Raw genomic sequence first — 17,474 nt, forward strand, 5'->3', positions numbered from 1 at the left:
ATCATCCGGGTCCGTGGTGGCGTTATACACCCCCAAAGTGACCGGTATGACGATGTTAGCGGGGAGCGTGCAGCTAGCAATTCGTTTGCACCACTTCTGGCTAGTAGCTGACGTCTCAACCGGTCGCTTTGCTTTGTTACCGGTGATTAATGCAAAGAGATTTTCGAGTGTTGTCCCTTGGACGGCGGGTTGTGACAGGGAATGCTTGTATGCTGGCGGCGCAGCTTGCACGAGAAGCTCGGTCAACCATGCGTTTGTGGCATCCTTATTGACACCCCACTTCCCGTACCGACACTTAGCATCGGACCATTTTTCAGAACGTCTATAGTTTGAGATTGTTGCCTTTCTGCTAGACAGTTATCATTCAACATGGACTTCAGCTTTTCGATTACTTGCTTCTCAACATCGACTGAGATCATTTTGGTGATCATGTCGGTGTCATTTTGTGACGATCTGATGCCACCTGATCCACCAGTTTTGAAACCAAGAGTGCCGAGCTTCAATCTGTCTCCACCAAGCGGTGATCCCTCATGTGTATCCTCATCGTCGTCGGAGACATTCATCTCATCTCCCAACGTGTCACCAGAGTGAATGTGAGCGATTGACTGCTTTTGAGGTTGAGGCGGTTCCACCGGTGGTGAGCTTCCCTTGTTCAAAGGTGGCTGAACATCGTCGTTCGTACCTTTCTTGCTTGCCGTTTCGCTACTTGGTTTCACTGTGTTGTTCGTACCTTTAGGTAGCGCCATTTGATCAAACCAAAATCGTTAGGTGTGAATAGATTTCGGGTTTGAGTGCTTAATTTGGAAAAAAGAGTGGGTTGATTGTTTTAACACCAATAATTGTGCAAACCCCGATTTGGAATCTGGATTCCAAGGGCGTAAAACAACCAAGTGAATTAACCTTATTTGATCGGAATCGAATAAGTTAATATCTTAGTGTGGATTAACTCAGATGGTGATCTTAGCGACCGGAGTGACGTTATCGCAATTGATTTTGGCAGAGTAACGTTCATGAATCCAGTGTTGTCCCAAATGAAGGATTTCATTTGTGTATTTATAGAAGTTATGGAGGGAATGATGACGTGGCACATGTCCCTTTCATGGTTGTAACAAACTTTGTCAATCCCGAGGGGTGACGTGGCACCTGTCCCTTTCATGAGGAATAACATATCCTAACGAACTTTCCTAGATTTGTGGGCTGACGTGGCATGCAACTTGCTTGCATGCTTGTTCCGTGATCAAGTGGTCATTCCGGGACAAGGTGCCTGCTCCAGGGTAATGCATTCTCTCCCGGGACATCGCGCTTGTCCCGGGAGCGTCTTCATGTCGGTTTAGAAGGCCAAGACAGTTGTGTCAGTGGGTTGGTTCCAGTTAAGGCATCACGGTGCTCTCAGTCTAGCAGGGTAGTGAAATGTCCCGTTCATATTGATTATAAACGTTCCATATTAATTGATTTCGTTGCGAGGTTTTGACCTCTATATGAGACGTTTTTCAAAGACAGCATTCGTTTTTAAAACAAACCATAACCTTTATTTTATCGACAAGGTTAAAAGGACACCACCTAGATTATCAGAAATGATAATCTAAAAATATCACACTTACACACTACCAATACATATTGGTTTACAATATTAATATGTTACAACAAAGTAAATCTCTAATGCAGTTTTAAACAATATTATACAAGCATGCTGACACCAAATCTTGTCCATATATTAGCATGCAACAACGGAAGCTCTTAATAATCACCTGAGAATAATCATGTTTTAAACGTCAACAAAAATGTTGGTGAATTATAGGTTTAACCTATATATCAAATTGTAATAATAGACCACAAGATTTCATCTTTCAATAACATGCAATATGCATAAAAATCTTTCGTATGGTTGAACACCTGGTAACCGACATTATCAAATGCATCTAGAATATCCCCATATATAAATATCGAAGCACTAAAGCAATTCAAATTCTCTGACCAGGGCTTGTCAATGGCCCATAGATCTATCTTTAGGATTCACGTCAATTGATGGCAATTATAATAAACACCAATTCTTAGGTTACCAAGTTCAACAAGGGCGATATCCGGTATAACGATTCAACATAGAATGTAGTTTCAATACTTGTGTCTATTTTGTAAATCATTTTCAAAACTGCATGTATTCTCATCCCAAAATATTAGATTTTAAAAGTGGGACTATAACTCACTTTCACAGATTTTTACTTCGTCAGGAAGTAAGACTTGGCCACTGTCGATTCACGAACCTATAACAAATATGTACATATATATCAAAGTATGTTCAAAATATATTTACAACATTTTTAATACGTTTTAATGTTTTAAGTTTATTAGGTCGGCTGTCCTCGTTATTAACCTACAACTAGTTGTCCACAGTTAGATGTACAGAAAATAAAGCAATATATATTATCTCGAATCAATCCACTATGATGACCCGGGAATTTTCGACCAAATTTAAACTTAATTCGTATTTGATTTCGACACGATAAGCAAAGTCTGTAATGTTGGGTCTCAATAATGTTCGAACTGTTTTCATGAATTCATTTAACCTTCGACCTATTCCGACGATTCACGAACCTGTAATTGTAAATAGATTTGCAAATATAAATAATTACATATGTAAATAATTATATTGAATATATCAATGAACCACTGTGTAATTTAGTTACTATGAAAGATAACTTTAAATAACTAAAACTTATTACTTTAAATATATAGAGCACTTTGGATATAAACGGTTTCAAATGTAATTTGTCAATTTTATCAAAGTATAAAAGGTGAAATATTATACTTTGAATATAATTGTTTAAAATATAACTAATTAATATATAAAACATAAATTGTATATATAGTAGTATATATAAATCTATATATGAATTCTATTAATAATTATTATTAAACTGTAATATATTAAGTATTCAATAAATGATATCAAATAATACATGATATGATAATATTACGTAATTAATTAAATGTACTATGTTAAATGTGTTTATAAGTTAAACATATGATTGTTATACTAATATTATTATTACTTCCATTATTATTATTACTATTAATTAATAAAATCAATATGAATGTTAAAAATCAGTATTAGTCATATTATTATAGATAATATAAGAAAGTGATACATATAATTTGTTATGATATTATTGTTATCATTAATAATATCATTATGATATTCTAATGAGTAATAAAATTTTGTTTAAAATCATTGTTATTATTATTATTTTGTATTTACCATTATCTTTAATATCACTATTATCAATATGAATAATATATATATATATATATATATATATATATATATATATATATATATATATATATATATATATATATATATATATATATATATATATATATATATATATATATATAAATAATACAATTTATCATTATTATAAATTATTATTACTAAGTAACATTAACAGTATTAATACTTTTATTTAATGATATTACAACTCTATTATTTATATTTATAAGTTATTAATACAATATATAAATTAATTAATAATATAGATTTCGTTAAAAATTGATATCAGTCTTGATCTAGTTTGGATTCCTTTTGTTATTATCGACCTCAGCCTCTAGACATGATCCACAAATCGAATTTCCAGGTTTTGAATTTATCTGATTCTGTTTTGAGTCCCTTTCAGCTTTTAATTTTTTTATTTATTTAGTACTTGAGCGAATATTTTGGTGGAGCCAATCAAACTAGAAAACAAGCGAATATTGAATTAATTCGGTTGTAATATTAACTGTTAAACTTTATATAGTACTCTGTAAATGCAATACAATTCAAAACAAAGAAAGCAAATCAAATTTTTTTGTAAACGTCTGCTCATGAACCCCTGTTCTTAAATTCGTTTTCGCCAAAACTTGATTTCTAAGCATATTTCAAAATGTAAAATTGCAGTTAGGTTAGTAATCCTTTACTGAAACTTCCTGCAAAATCTTAGTTTCAAATTCCTACTATCAAATTCTAATTTGGGAGTCAAAGATATGAAACAAAAAGTCAAACGAATGGTTCTTGGCAAAATTCAAATTCATTTTAATGTACTGAGTTTAATTGATGGTTCATAAAGTTTACATAAACTATTTTAAACCACTTTCATGTTATAAATCTAGTCTAAAACAATTTGGAAATTAAAATTTGTATTTGAGTTCTGTCGTGTTCGTCAAGAACTGTCACAGCAGTTTTTCTTTATTTTTTTTGTGTTTTGTTTAATTAATTTCATCAACCAAGGGTCGATTTCTGTATAGGGTTTAAGTCCTAAAACTAAATAAAGGAATTAGTTGTTAACTGGTTGGTCTCTGATCGATCTCAAAGTGGAGAAGAAGAGGAACTTAGGAAAACAGAAAGAGAGATATTAAATATAATTATTTCGGGTATTAATCAGGAAAATAGAAATAGAGGAATGGTTAAGTATGGTGTCGGGTTTCGAGAGGTCGGGGGTTCGAGTCCCTGGAATGACAATTTCTTTTTGAACGATTTTCTGTGAAGGTAGTTTTCTTTTTATGATTTTATTATTATTATTATTATTATTATTATTATTATTATTATTATTATTATTATTATTATTATTATTATTATTATTATTATTATTATTATTATTATTATTATTATTATTATTATTATTGTTATCATTGGTTTATGAACACTTATTATTAATACAATCATTATTATTAAGATTCTCAATTACTATCAAGTATTATGATTTTAGTTACAATTAGGAATAATATTATTATTATTATTATTATGACTACTAATTTATCACTGTAGCAATAGCATTATCATTATTATTAATATTATGATTAGGATAATTATTAATATTGTTATTATAAAAATAATACAAGCTATTATTATTTTCACTAATATTAGTATTAATATCATTGTTGTAATTACTAGTATTATTATTATTATTAACATAAGTAACATTTTTTAACAAAATCATTATTTTTATTAGTATTATCATTATCAAGGAAGTTAATATTATTAGTAAATCATTAATATCATAATTATCATAAACAGTAAAATTAATATTTTTACAAGTACTATTATTAATATCATTGTTATTATCACTAATAGGGTTATTATTAACATATGTATTTTGCTAATGTTATTATCATTATTAATATTCACTTAGTATTATAGAACTGTTGTTTTGTTAAACAAATAAAATACATACATAGATATATATATTTAACACATACAACATAACAAAATTTAATATTTTTATATACAAAATAAATATATAAACAAATATATATTATTAACATAATAATGATATAACTAATACATATACATATATATATATATATATATATATATATATATATATATATATATATATATATATATATATATATATATATATATATATATATATATATATATATATATATATATATATATGTGTGTGTGTGTGTGTGTGTGTGTGTGTGTGTGTATGTGTGTGTGTGTGTGTTCAATTACAACTATGAATATTAATAATCACACAAATGATATAGGTTTGTGAATCCGAGGCCAACCCTGCATTGGTCAATATAGTCATATGTATTTTTACTACAAAATACAGTATGGTGAGTTTCATTTTGCTCCCTTTTTAAATGCTTTTGCAAGATATATTTTGGGACTGAGAATACATGCGCTGCTTTTATAACTGTTTTACGAAATAGACACAAGTAATTGAAACTACATTATATGGTTGAATGATCGAAATCGAATATGCCCTTTTTATTAAGTCTGGTAATCTAAGAATTTGGAAACCGATCTCCAAATTGACGCAATCCTAAAGATAGATCTATCGGGCCCAAAAGCCCCATCCAAAGTACCAGATGCTTTAGTACTTCGAAATTTATATCACGTCTGAAGGAGGATCCCGAAATGATGGGGATATTCTTATATGCATATTGTGAATGTCGGTTACCAGGTGTTCAATCCATATGAATGATTATTTTTGTCTCTATGCATGGGGCTTTTATTTATGAGAACTGAAAATGAAAATCTTGTGGTCTATTAAAATGATGGAAATGATTATTTATGTTAAACTAATGAACTCACCAACCTTTTGGTTGACACTTTAAAGCATGTTTATTACGAAAAAAATCTTCCGCTGTACATTTGATCATTTTAAAGATATTACTTGGAGTCATTCATGACATATTTCAAAAGACGTTGCATTCGAGTCGTTGAGTTCTTCGAGATTATTGTTAAGTCAATTATAGTTGGATATATTATAAAATGGTATGCATGCCATCTACTTTCGATTTAATGAAAGATTGACTTTTCAAAAATGAATGCAATGTTTGTAAAATGTATCATATAGAGGTCAAGTACCTCGCGATGTAATCAACTGTTGTGAATCATTTATAATCGATATAGACTTCGTCCGGATGGATTAGGATAGGTCATGAAAGTTGGTATCAGAGCGGTGGTCTTAGCGAACCAGGTCTGTATTAGTGTGTATAACTGATAAGTCGTTAGGATGCATTAGTGAGTCTGGACTTCGACCGTGTCTGCATGTCAAAAGTTTTGCTTATCATTTCTAGTCGGAAATCATCTGCTTATCATTCTTAGTCTAGACACATCTTATTGCATTGACTGCATGAATAGTGTATAGACAAAATTCATATCTTAGCGTATCTGCTAATTCATATCTTAGCGTATCTGTTATTGTTATCTTTGCCTGACAGCTTCCGTAGATTCCTCCGTAACTTATGGGATTTTAGTATTATATATGCATATGTAAATTATGTATTGCATGGTACTAATCTACATCCTATAATCTATTTCTTATCGAAAATCCTTCATCTGATCGTACGAGCTCAACTAGTTCGAGTCCCTCGGATTCCGACAGCTATTCCGATAGTTATCCCGACATTTATTCCGAATGGATAGTCATCTAAGCTCCAGAAACAACGTCACCAGAATGAATCAACCAATCATCCATCCCCAATTCATCTGATGGATTTGTAGTCTACTTAATCAATGGAGACGCGAAGAAGGCGATCCCTTCCACTAACCGAATTCACCTTTTGACGAAGAACCTGAAGCACTTACCGGCGAACCAGTCTGAAACACCATTTTCACCCTTATTTCCCAAATATATCAACACGATTATATTCTATCCACAATTCTAAACCTTATTCATCCTCTCGTTCCGACCGACAATCATCCCGGAATAATAGAAGAAGTCAACGAACTTCGCGCTCGAGTAATCAATTTGGAGAATATGGTGCAAAAATTTACCAGCTTCAACAACACCACCGGCACCAACAGTACCATCAGTAACATCACCAGTACAATCAACATCACACACCTCAACATCTCATTATGTATCTCGAGCATAATCATCGTTCTACGTATCATTCTATCTACTTTATCTTCGTTCTACGTATCGTTCTACATCAATTATCTTCATTCAGTATGGCGATTATGTAATCTCTAATGTTTTAGAGATTATATATTCTTGTTCTAATAATAAATCAAATGAGATTAATATCACATTAACTCATTAAATCCGTGATTACATCAGAAGAAAATATATATGTATATGTATTTTCATAAAGATTGTAATTAAAAGTTCTTTTGTACAAAATGTTAATGGTGAAAATATTTTAACGGGTAGGTAATACCCGAGGAATATTTAGATTTCACATTAATAAATTACACTGTACATTCTTCGAATCTGATTCAACGGTCATTTAATATCCAATTTTCAACCACCGATATACATATCCGTTCACCGCAGAATAACCCTTTTCATTCAATTTCATATTCGGATTTTGACTTTTCAGAATTCAACAAGTGGCATAATGAAGAAAACATATGAAAAAATAAAATTTGTTAGAAACAGACTAATTAACTATGAGAAATTGTGTTAAGAATCTACGCTAACTGTTCCTAGCTAATTGTTCCTAGCTAACTGATTACATTTTATTTATCGTAATTTAATTATCGCAATTTACATTCTCACAATTTTATTTATCGTCATTTAATTTCTGTTATTTACTTTACGCACTTTATTTATCGTTATTTAATTTATGTTATTTAGTTTTACGCACTTTAAGTATCGGGACACGTATACAAAGTTTAGACATATCATATCGACCCATCTATATATATTATTTGGAATAACCATGGACACTCTATATGCAGTAATGCGGGAGTTAGCTATACAGGGTTGAGGTTATTCTACAATAATATATATAGCTTGAGTTGTGATCGAGTCTGAGACATGTACACGGGTCACGATACATATTAATTAATTCGAATATTATATATTAAACTATATATGAATTGTTGTACTACAAATTGTGGACTATGAACTGTGGACTAATGACATTGGACAATTAAAATGAATTAAAATATTGATTATAACATATGAAACTAAACATCTCTTCAAGTTTGCCACTTGATTTCAACTTAAACCTCATTTGTATCTTGACGATTCCAATCTGCGTTCAAACTTTCATGATTCTTGAAAACACCTCAATTGATAGGATGAATCAACCGCACTTCATCTACGGAAGGAAATATTTATGCATATAGTTATGCACCTGAGAAACTCTTGACAACTGAGTAAAAGTTTAACATGTAGCCGCGTCAGATCCTTTGGCATTTATTAGCAAAAAAAAAAAAAAAAAAAAAAAAAAAAAAAAAAAAAAAAAAAAAAAACTTTGCGATCCCTTTTCAAAGTAGGCAATTTTGTCACAGTTCCAACAAGTCAGCTTCGAATTTTCATTCGAAGTAGCCTTACTATAATTATGATATATACAGTTACCCTTTTGATACCGGAGAATTCTTTTATATTCCACCATATTACCAGCAGACGTACCAGCAACCTCGTTGCTTTTTGGCTTAAATCTCTCTGACAAATCATTATATTTATTCATTGAAACCGTATCATATACTCATCCGCATCTGGTAACGAGAACTGCCATAACAATTACCGGGAATCAGCAATCAGTACTTTGAAAACTCACAGCATATCTACATCAACAGTTATATGTATGACATTTATCTCTTAGAATTATGATCTCTTATTCTAAAATTCTGAAAAGCACTCAGTCACAAATCAATACTTTGAATGTTGAAAAAGTTGAATGAAGCAGCAGAAACCATAGACAACCGTAAACGACCATAATCATCGAAAGTTTGATGATAAACAATAGTATGTTGGAAAAGCTCAGAAAAATTGGAACTGGAAAACGGATTGAGCTAACCACAAAGGGAACCAAGGACAAATACAAGGACCATTTCATATATTTAAAGAATCCAGGTAATTCTGGATCCAATGAAACCTTCAACGAAGATCTTGCTCTGAAGTCATGTTAAAATTTTGCGGAAAATTTTTCTCCATCAACCATCGAACTTAGAAATTTCAAAATGTCATCATCAATATCTTCGATATTTCTGAGGATATTTTCATAAATATTCTCGTCCGAAATTATATACCTCTTCGTGCTTCCTGTGTATCATTATATTGGAAACATTCAGTAGAAAATTTAGTACCGAAAAGCAGATTATGCGAAACTATGAAGAAAGTCGTAGACAAATCACAAAGAATAAGTTTGACTTCAAAGAATCCAAATGATTCAATGTCTACTAAAGTCTTTAGTGAATATCTTGCTCCTTACTCTAAACCCTTGCAGACAATAGTTTCTATCATCCTCTGATCTTAGATATACAGAGATATTATCGTATCTTTCATTATAAATATCCTCCATATTTCTGGAGATATTTTTATAACTATTCTTATCTGAAATCATTAATCTCTTCGTACTATCAGTGTTACATCATATAGAAACTGTTAGTTTCTATATTCTGTAAACCTTTGAGCTTAAATTATAAATGTTATTGAAGTAATGTTGGGAACTGATGCATGAGTTAGTATAATATAATGACACTTGATCAACGTGATTATATTACAGTAAGTCATGCTGAGTTTTAATGGGACGTGATGATTCACTCATTATAACGTCACCACGTGCCATGTTACATAACTCTTTCATTCTGCTTAACTTCTGAACATATCAAGAAAATATATTCTTAATAGTTCTATTCTAAGTAATTCTGGTAATTTGACAAATCAAATCGTGCTATTACGTTTTTTCTTGTTTAGAACATTAAGTTCATTCGAAATTTCATACCTACGAATTCTGGACCATTATTCGCTTGATTTAAAGTCGGGAAGAAAAAACAAGAACATGAAGCTCTAATTATAAGGGAAAATATAAAGCCCAACAACAACACTGAAATTACAAACTGTGGATATCAGTGCGTATAGCAATATAAAGACAGAGAGGATTATAAATACAATAATCCCTAGAGCATAGTAGAAATAAACAGATTCTTCCAGTGGGAGTTGGAAAAGAAGAACGATCATTGCAATAGTCAGAATAAGAATAAGGATTAGAACTGGATTAAGCATTATTAGGATCCTTTGGATATATGAACTGAGAAAGAAGGTATAGAAGTGGTGGAAACTAATGGAATGAAAAAGGTAAATTTATAATGGAAATATCAGACAGAGTAATCGAGGCAGATCATCGTAATTAATCATAGAGATCTTAATTTCCTTACTCGCCGAAGAATCAAATCTTTTAGATTTTGAAGATTTTCTTTAAATCCCTTGAATTCCGGAATTCAACCATCTACGTCAAAAGTTAAGACGAACCTTATTTTCTAAATTTAATCGTGACTACGTCAAAAGTTATAGGAAATCTCCATTTCTTCATCTCGATCTTTTGTGATAGCTTCATTCGTACTCTTCGAATAATAGAATTATTTTATCTATATTATTCAATAATGATAAAACTCTAATTATCAGCTCATATTCGTCAGGAAAACATATTTATTGTTAGCTATGAAAACCTCACTCAAATTTCGGGACGAAATTTCTTTAACGGGTAGGTACTGTGATGACCCGGGAATTTTCGACCAAATTTAAACTTAATTCGTATTTGATTTTGACACGATAAGCAAAGTCTGTATTGTTGGGTCTCAATAATGTTCGAACTGTTTTCATGAATTCATTTAACCTTCGACCTATTTCGACGATTCACGAACCTGTAATTGTAAATAGATTTGCAAATATAAATAATTACATATGTAAATAATTATATTGAATTTATATCAATGAACCACTATGTAATTTAGTTACTATGAAAGATAATTTTAAATAACTAAAACTTATTACTTTAAATATATAGAGCACTTTGGATATAAATGGTTTCAAATGTAATTTGTCAATTTTATCAAAGTATAAAAGGTGAAATATTATACTTTGAATATAATTGTTTAAAATATAACTAATTAATATATAAAACATAAATTGTATATATAGTAGTATATATAAATCTATATATGAATTCTATTAATAATTATTATTAAACTGTAATATATTAAGTATTCAATAAATGATATCAAATAATACATGATATGATAATATTACATAATTAATTAAATGTACTATGTTAAATGTGTTTATAAGTTAAACATATGATTGTTATACTAATATTATTATTACTTCCATTATTATTATTACTATTAATTAATTAAATCAATATGAATGTTAAAAATCAGTATTAGTCATATTATTATAGATAATATAAGAAAGTGATGCATATAATTTGTTATGATATTATTGTTATCATTAATAATATCATTATGATATTCTAATGAGTAATAAAATTTTGTTTAAAATCATTGTTATTATTATTATTTTGTATTTACCATTATCTTTAATATCACTATTATCAATATGAATATATATATATATATATATATATATATATATATATATATATATATATATATAAATAATACAATTTATCATTATTATAAATTATTATTACTAAGTAACATTAACAGTATTAATACTTTTATTTAATGATATTACAACTCTATTATTTATATTTATAAGTTATTAATACCATATATAAATTAATTAATAATATAGATTTCGTTAAAAATTGATATCAGTCTTTATCTAGTTTGGATTCTTTTTGTTATTATCGACCTCAGCCTCTAGACAGGATCCACAAATTGAATTTTCAGGTTTTGAATTTATCTGATTCTGTTTTGAGTCCCTTTCAGCTTTTAATTTTTATTATTTATTTAGTACTTGAGCGAATATTTTGGTGGAGCCAATCAAACTAGAAAACAAGCGAATATTGAATTAATTCAGTTGTAATATTAACTGTTAAACTTTATATAGTACTCTGTAAATGCAATACAATTCAAAACAAAGAAAGCAAATCAAATTTTTTTTAAACGTCTGCTCATGAACCCCTGTTCTTAAATTCGTTTTCGCGAAAACTTGATTTCTAAGCATATTTCAAAATGTAAAATTGCAGTTAGGTTAGTAATCCTTTACTGAAACTTCCTGCAAAATATTAGTTTCAAATTCCTACTATCAAATTCTAATTTGGGAGTCAAAGATATGAAACAAAAAGTCAAACGAATGGTTCTTGGCAAAATTCAAATTCATTTTAATGTATTGAGTTTAATTGATGGTTCATAAAGTTTACATAAGCTATTTTAAACCACTTTCATGTTATAAATCTAGTCTAAAACGATTTGGAAATTAAAATTTGTATTTGAGTTCTGTCGTGTTCGTCAAGAACTGTCACAGCAGTTTTTCTTTATTTTTTTTGTGTTTTGTTTAATTAATTTCATCAACCAAGGGTCGATTTCTGTATAGGGTTTAAGTCGTAAAACTAAATAAAGGAATTAGTTGTTAACTGGTTGGTCTCTGATCGATCTCAAAGTAGAGAAGAAGAGGAACTTAGGAAAACAAAAAGAGAGATATTAAATATAATTATTTCGGGTATTAATCAGGAAAACAGAAATAGAGGAATGGTTAAGTATGGTGTCGGGTTTCGAGAGGTCAGGGGTTCGAGTCCCTGGAGTGACAATTTCTTTTTGAACGATTTTCTGTGAAGGTAGTTTTCTTTTTATGATTTTATTATTATTATTATTATTATTATTATTATTATTATTATTATTATTATTATTATTATTATTATTATTATTATTATTATTATTATTATTATTATTATTATTATTATTATTATTATTATTATTATTATTATTATTATTATTATTATTGTTGTTATCATTGGTTTATGAACACTTATTATTAATACAATCATTATTATTAAGATTCTCAATTACTATCAAGTATTATGATTTTAGTTACAATTAGGAATAATATTATTATTATTATCATGACTACTAATTTATCACTGTAGCAATAGCATTATCATTATTATTAGTATTATGATTAGGATAATTATTATTATTGTTATTATAAAAATAATACAAGTTATTATTATTTTCACTAATATTAGTATTAATATCATTGTTGTAATTACTAGTATTATTATTATTATTATTATTATTATTAACATAAGTAACATTTTTTTAACAAAATCATTATTTTTATTAGTATTATCATTATCAAGGAAGTTAATATTATTAGTAAATCATTAATATCATAATTATCATAAACAGTAAAATTAATATTTTTACAAGTACTATTATTAATATCATTGTTATTATCACTAATAGGGTTATTATTAACATATGTATTTTGTTAATGTTATTATCATTATTAATATTAACTTAGTATTATAGAACTGTTGTTTTGTTAAACAAATAAAATACATACATAGATATATATATTTAACATATACAACATAACAAAATTTAATATTTTTATATACAAAATAAATATATAAACAAATATATATTATTAACATAATAATGATATAACTAATACATTTATATATATATATATATATATATATATATATATATATATATATATATATATATATATATATATATATATATGTGTGTGTGTGTGTGTGTGTGTGTGTGTGTGTGTGTGTGTGTGTGTTCAATTACAACTATGAATATTAATAATCACACAAATGATATAGGTTCGTGAATCCGAGGCCAACCCTGCATTGGTCAATATTGTCATATGTATTTTTACTACAAAATACAGTATTGTGAGTTTCATTTTGCTCCCTTTTTAAATGCTTTTGCAAGATATATTTTGGGACTGAGAATACATGCGCTGCTTTTATAACTGTTTTACGAAATAGACACAAGTAATTGAAACTACATTATATGGTTGAATGATCGAAATCGAATATGCTCTTTTTATTAAGTCTGGTAATCTAAGAATTTGGAAACCGATCTCCAAATTGACGCAATCCTAAAGATAGATCTATCGGGCCCAACAAGCCCCATCCAAAGTACCAGATGCTTTAGTACTTCGAAATTTATATCACGTCCGAAGGAGGATCCCGGAATGATGGGGATATTCTTATATGCATATTGTGAATGTCGGTTACCAGGTGTTCAATCCATATGATTGATTATTTTTGTCTCTATGCATGGGGCGTTTATTTATGAGAACTGAAAATGAAAATCTTGTGGTCTATTAAAATGATGGAAATGATTATTTATGTTAAACTAATGAACTCACCAACCTTTTGGTTGACACTTTAAAGCATGTTTATTCTCAGGTACGAAAGAAATCTTCTGCTGTACATTTGATCATTTTAAAGATATTACTTGGAGTCATTCATGACATATTTCAAAAGACGTTGCATTCGAGTCGTTGAGTTCTTCGAGATTATTGTTAAGTCAATTATAGTTGGATATATTATAAAATGGTATGCATGCCGTCTACTTTCAATGTAATGAAAGATTGACTTTTCAAAAACGAATGCAATGTTTGTAAAATGTATCATATAGAGGTCAAGTACCTCGCGATGTAATCAACTATTGTGAATCGTTTATAATCGATATAGACTTCGTCTGGATGGATTAGGATGGGTCATGAAATCCATGACCTCGTGTATATATGCCTCAGGCTAGATCACAACTCAAAGTATATATAATATTTTGGAATCAACATCAACCCTGTATAGCTAACTCCAACATTACTGCATATAGAGTGTCTATGGTTGTTCCGAAATATATATATAGATGGGTCGATATGATATGTCAAATCATTGTATTCGTGTCTATGGTATCCCAAGATTACATAATATATTAGAATACATGTATAATACAATATGAGTTATCTAGAATATGATTAATATAGATTTGTTACCAATTATCACGTAGCTACAATCAAGAAAATTAACCAATCTTGTTTTACCCATAACTTCTTTGTTTTAAATCCGTTTTGAGTGATTCAAGTTGATATGGTTTCATATTGAACTTAAGTTTATGAATCTAAATATAAAAAGTATAAGTTTATAGTTAGAAATACAGATTACAAGTCGTTTTTGTAAAGGTAGTCATTTCAGTCGAAAGAACGACGTCTAGATGACCATTTTGGAAAACATACTTCCACTTTGAGTTTAACCATGATTTTTGGATATAGTTTCATGTTCATAAGAAAAATAATTTTCCCAAAAGAACAACTTTTAAATCAAAGTTTATCATAGTTTTTAATTAACTAACCCAAAGCAGCCCGCGGTGTTACTACGACGGCGTAAATCCGGTTTACAGTGTTTTTCGTGTTTTTAGGTTTTAAATCATTAAGTTAGCATATCATAAAGATATAGAACATATGTCTAGTTGATTTTAAAAGTTAAGTTAGAAGGATTAACTTTTGTTTGCGAACAAGTTTAGAATTAACTAAACTATGTTCTAGTGATTACAAGTTTAAACCTTCGAATAAGGTAGTTTTATATATATGAATCGAATGATGTTATGAACATCATTACTGCCTCAAGTTTTGTGGATAAACCTACTGGAAATGAGAAAAATAGATCTAGCTTCAAAAGATCCTTGGATGGCTTGAAAGTTCTTGAAGTAAGATCATGACACGAAAACAAATTCAAGTAAGATTTCTACTCGAAATAAGATTGTTAAAGTTATAGAAATTGAATTTATGAACTAGATTGAGCTAGATTTTGATGAAGATGATGAAGAACACTTAGAACAAAGTAAGTACACTTGAGAGAGAGTAGTTTGATTCAAGAAAATTGCAAAATGAAAGTGTTTGTGGTACCTCTACTTCACTTGAATTTGGAGGTGTCATATAGGCTCCATTAGTTTGTTATTTTGTGAGATATTTCATACTAGATGTTAAATGATGGTTCCCACATGGTTAGGTGACTCACATGGGCTGCTAAGTGCTGATCATTGGAGTATATATACCAATAGTAAATACATTTAGAAGCTAGGTATTGTACGAGTACGAATACGGGTGCATACGAGTAGAATTGTTGATGAAAATGAATGAGGATGTAATTGTAAGCATTTTTGTTAAGTAGAAGTACTTTGATAAGTGTCTTGAATTCTTTCAAAAGTGTATGAATACATATTAAAACACTACATGTAAATACATTTTAACTGAGTCGTTAAGTCATCGTTAGTCGTTACATGTAAATGTTGTTTTGAAACCTTTAAGTTAACGATCTTGTTAAATGTTGTTAACCCATTGTTTATTATATCTAAAGAGATGTTAAATTGTTACATTATCATGATATTATGATATATAATATATCTTATTATGATATATATACAGTTAAATGTCATTACAACGATAATCGTTACATATATGTCTCGTTTCGAAATCATTAAGTTAGTAGTCTTATCTTTACATATGTAGTTCATAGTTAATACACTTAACGATATAATTACTTATCATTTAACATAATTAACCAAGTATATCAATATCTTAATATGATTCATATGTACTTAGTAAGAAATTATAACGATAATCGTTATATATATCGTTTTCGAGTTTCTTAACTCAATAGTCTCATTTTTATGTATATAACTCATTGTTAAAATGCCTAATGAGATACTTACTTATCATAATATAATGTTAACTATATATATAACCATATATATGTCATCATATAGTTTTTACAAGTTTTAATGTTCGTGAATCACCGGTCAACTTGGGTGGTCAGTTGTCTATATGAAACCTAGTTCAATTAATCAAGTCTTAACAAGTTTGATTGCTTAACATGTTGGAAACATTTAATCATGTAAATAAAAATTTTATTTAATATATATAAACATGGAAAAGTTCGTGTAACTACAGGTAGGTCTCGCCAAACACTTGTTCCAAGTGTTTCTTCACGGGAATGACTATGATGATTGGCTTTACCGTGCCTAGTTATGATTAACTTGACCGGTTACATGGTGCCGGTTACATATATGTCATCCAGGTTCTTAGTCTTGCCATTTATCCGTCATGGTAGAATATCCGGGAAGACGTCAGACGGATGACGAGAAAAGGAGTTGGCAACCCGGGACGCGTAGTACCGGGTATGGTTTTGCCGAGATGCTTGCCTATTTTGAGACGGATCATTATGCGTATCATTAATATTACTTAACGTTACTTAATGTTACTTGATGTAACTTAACGTTACTTGACGGTTACTTGACGTTAGTTGACGTTAGT

The sequence above is a fragment of the Rutidosis leptorrhynchoides genome, chromosome 4, assembly GCF_046630445.1.
Source record: "Rutidosis leptorrhynchoides isolate AG116_Rl617_1_P2 chromosome 4, CSIRO_AGI_Rlap_v1, whole genome shotgun sequence".
Classification (NCBI taxonomy): domain Eukaryota; kingdom Viridiplantae; phylum Streptophyta; class Magnoliopsida; order Asterales; family Asteraceae; genus Rutidosis; species Rutidosis leptorrhynchoides.